Consider the following 4,779-nt stretch of genomic DNA (forward strand, 5'->3'; position numbering starts at 1 on the left):
ATCTCATTTTTTCCATTTGTTTACACTGTACATTTCAGAGCAGGTTGTGCAGTCAGCATCACTGTTTGGATTACATTCAACTGCAGTACTCTGATACCCTACCCTGAAGAAGGTCACATGCACACAGTAACCTCAACTTTGCAAGAGGATGTTTACCAGTAAAGTAGTTAAGAGTCAAGGCTGGAGAGGCAGTAAGCTGTAAAGTGCACAGAGAGGAAGGGGGGTGGACGAACAAGCCCAGGCATACGCGGTATTCTTGCTCGTCTCCACTGAACACTTAACACGGAGAAGGGGAGTAGAACTACCCCTTGCATCATGAGCTCCTTCCTCTGCCTTTCCCTTTGGTTTTTAAGCATCCACAGCATGCTCTCAAATAGAGAGGCTTTGTTAAAACTTAGCCAGCTCTATTTCAGGTTAATTCCCAATAAGTGAAAATTGGATTGGTGGTCCCAAAAAAACTGCACGAGAGATTTTTCTTTTTAATATCACTTTTCTATGAAGCATACTAAAACTGTCTCTCATCTATGAGCCAAGGACAAGCCTAACACCTGAATGAGCACTGAAAGGGCCTGGTCCCATTCCTTCCTGGTCTCAGTAAATACCCGAACTCCTATTAATTCCAATAGAAAAAGGCCCAATGAAACATTTTCTATTAAACCAATTTAAAAAAAAAAGCACCCAACCAGCTACTCCAACATTTTAATTTGTCAGTACATAATTCAAACACTCAAAAAAGTAAAAAAAATCTTCCTGGAAAGATGAATGTCTCCAGAAATATTTAGAGTTAACAGTAGGCCTGCCTTTAAGTCCCTACACTGTTCAGACACAAACACAGCTCACCCTCCCTCTCCACTGAGATTTTTTGAGAATTCATGTTAGAAGCAGCAACATTGATAAACACTTATCCTGGTCTAAACAATGACAGCACTAATACAGTCAGGTTACCTAACCTACCCTTCTTAAATTACAGCAGGTTTAAACGAAAACATCAGCTGCCCTTGCAGGCTAAAATGTAGCAGGTCTGTATTAACTGTGCTGCAGTGATGTACTATGCCTGGTAGTTATGAAACACTATTTTCCTCCTCTTTTTCTGTTTGTGTTTTTAAAGAAAAAAAAATTGTTGTTAGTAAATATGACCTTTAAAAAGGTTTCAACACACCAGAGAAAACAATTCAGGAAATACCAGCTCAGAAGCCCTGGTAGGGCTGTTATAATTTAACCTACCAGACATCAAATGCCACCTTCTCCACTGCCCCCAGTACTGCAGAGTACTCAACGGGGAGGGCTGTTCCCCTCCCGCAGACATAGCCTTAATCTTTTTTAACCTAGCCATCTAATACTCTCCAAATGAAGTATGAAAAGTTAGTAGCAGGTAAAAGATTGACACACTATGCTTTGCTAGAAAGCTTTCACCAGCAGTAAGTTATAGCCTGCGGAGAAGAGAGATGTTACATGCTCCTGGAAGAAGGCAAAAGCAATCACCTACGCAGGGACTCAAAGATGACAACATTTCACTAACAGATTCAAAAAGGAGCAGAAAAAAAATCTCTTCAGCTAAAAGCTGCACGCCCTCACTCCCAAGTAGGTATTTCCCTTCAAAGGGAAAAATTCCTCTTTTACTCTGTTACAAACCTTTGCTGGAAATAATTTATCCATTCCAAAAAACCCCAAGAAAACTAATGTTTCACTTTAAACTAAAAAGCTAGTTCATTATTATCTAAAGACAACAAAAGAGTTGCAGGCAGAAAAGCGTGTGTTCCCTACAAAGCTATTTATGGAGCAGGCATGTTTCACCTTTTCCCTTCAGCTGCTGCAGTTTGAAATGTTTTACTGTTTTCAAACCAGCACGTGACCAGTAATTCAAGCTCTGCTGACATTTTCAATGCACACAGGCTTTGCATTCTGCAAAAATGCGTTTAGAAAAGCAGTTGGAGCATTAAGACAATGTATCAAATGAAGCTCTTTTACAAAGTGATTTTGCTTCTGTTGAACACTCACCTCAAACACACCACAAAAATTATTTAACAGCCAAAAAAATAGCATTTTCAGCTGCCGTACTTTTGGAAGAGGACTGTGCCAAAGTGCCATCAGGAGGAAAGCATTAAGAAGTCAGTGAATTTTACAAAGCAATTTTTGCCAAAATCTGTCTGACAGCATCCAATCCATTAACTAAAAACATTCTGGGACTATAAAGCTGCCTGATAAATGAAAATTCACATCACTACAATGTAGTATTTGCCAGCACAAGTACATACGCTTCTCAAAAAATAAATACTTTAGAATAAAACAAAGGAAACTTCAAACTATAAGGCACTAAAGAGGAGAAATGACAGCGGCATGCAGAGAAGCAGCAGTAGGTCAGCTTTTAGTTACTCAAGTCAAAAGTAAATTTTGCAATAGTGAGTTCCACTAATCCAATGGGATAAGCAGCAAAATTACTGCACTACATAAGCATCATCAATGACATCTCACAAGCTTAATTCATTTCTACTATCACCCAGTGTTACAAAGCATCTTCCTCAATCTACGCAAGTCCAAAGATGCATTTTAAAAAGATACAGGCCAAAATGAACAAAAACTGTCAGAACAAGAAGCCATGTAAAACGCTGGGGTAGGGCTGCAGGTGGAAATTATGCTGAGATTATACGGTGTTGTGGTTCAAGGAAATAAAACAAGAGTACAATACAACTTCGAAATTAACTATAAATAGTAATTCAATCAAATATTTTAGACCCTTGCTTTCTTTTCTGTCAGTAATTTAGAATTCAAAATCCTAAGATGTTCCTGCAGACACAGGAAAAAAAAAGAAATTAAAGAAAAAACTCATTCAAGGAGAGACACATTCATTTGTGATTCAGTCAACAACACAGCAAGCTATTATGGAGTGAACTTTATCTGAAAAAAATAATTCTCTCTAAATAAACTTTTTAGCTGACTATTCAAAAATACCAATAACATGACATCAAAACAAACATATCGCCAGCTTAAAAAATAGCAGGCTATTCTTACGAACATACAATAATAACACTTTTACAAAATGTATTAAAAAATGCAAACCTGCATTGCATATATTAAAAATATATCTGTGCTGTCAAGAATTCCAGTGGTTAAAAAAAAAATTACTTTAAGTTCACACTTACAATTGAAAGCTTTGATTGAAATGCAACCATACATCACCACAGGGTATTGTTTATCCTTTACAGAAAATTTAAAAATGTCAGAACTGGGTTACAGAAATACCCTAAAGCTTAAAAAACGGCACTTTTGAATAGCTTTCTGCCACGTACCTTTTGACAACACCATGCACACCTCATCTACTATGCACACACTATCCTAAAATTAGGAAATATGCTACCAACTGTATTTGGAAAATGGATGTGTTCCTTAATATTGATCTACTGACCCTTTTTCCAAGTAGTTTACAAGAACCATTTATACACTCCTAGTCAGGAAAACACATGAGCTATTTTACATTCATGGAAGAAGAGACCAGCAGATGAGGTTACTTAGAGGGAAAAGAAAAGGAAGAGCTTGTTCTAGGAGCTGGGGAGTCTTCAGCATGCAAGACCTATGCAGGTAACCTCCCCCTACATAACTTTACGTTGGTAATAAGAATCATACCCTCTATCTTTAACAGTCATTTAAATTAACTTGCAGGCCTACCAGCTAATATTTATTCAGACTACTATATTACTTGGCAACACATAATCACTGTGTAAAGTGAAAAACACCTCTGCTTCATCATGCCTACCCAACAAAAGAAGAAATGCTTATGGAAAGTAGTTTCCAACTATGCCATTAGCTATTTCTTCATAATTTAGATCAGTGGTTACATTTTTTTTTCCCCAAGACAAGCAAGAGTCTAAACCATGTTTACCTCATTCAAATTTTGTCTTTTAAGAAGTGGTTTTCCTTTAAGATGGCAAAGTAGTATCCTACATTCAATTCTGTCTGAACTTTGGAACACTCCAAAAACAGATCAACACCACACTGAAATTATTATGCAGTCAAAACTTTGCATGCCACCACTCAGCCCGAAGCTAATGTTAACAGCCTATTTATAAACCAGAGAAAACACTGATTTAAAATGGAAAATACTTACCCATAGTACCTTAAACATGGCAGTACAAAGGTAACGAGGAGTGGAAAAAAAAAGATTAATTAACAAGAGCAGCACATAAGATGTTTACTGTATGTAAGGAATGCACAGGGTAGAGAAGAGCTTATGTTTTGAGAGCACTGCCACCTAGAATAAAACTGCCATTACCACGGCACCAAAACACTAACAGAGGACCCGTCAAAGAACCACCCAAATTCCACAACCCCCTTTCATAAAGACAATAGTCAGGATTTGATATTTCGGGGCTTTTGCAAGCAAGAGAGAGTGGAAGTAGCATTAAATAACTCCACACACACACTCCACTAACAACTTGAAAGTTCATTACTGCTGGCACACATCCAAGAACATGCATGCTGTCACGGTGACAGCACTAGTGACTTGAATAGCAAGATGTATTTGACCCAACACTGTGAATTCAACAGTTGTATTTTGTCCTGGTTTCGGCAGGGATAGAGTTAATTTTCTTCCTAGTAGCTGGTACAGTGCTGTGTTTTGGATTTAGGATGAGAACAATGTTGATAATGCACCGATGTTTTTGTTGTTGCTCAGTAGTGCTTACACTAGCCAAGGACTTTCCAGCTTCCCATGCTCTACCAACTGAGAAGGTTGGAGGTGCACAAGAAGCTGGGAGGGGGCACAGCCAGGACAGCTGACCCAAA

The sequence above is a fragment of the Aptenodytes forsteri genome, unplaced genomic scaffold (genome assembly GCF_000699145.1).
Source record: "Aptenodytes forsteri isolate BGI_AS27 unplaced genomic scaffold, ASM69914v1 Scaffold92, whole genome shotgun sequence".
In the NCBI taxonomy this organism is placed as follows: Eukaryota; Metazoa; Chordata; class Aves; order Sphenisciformes; family Spheniscidae; genus Aptenodytes; species Aptenodytes forsteri.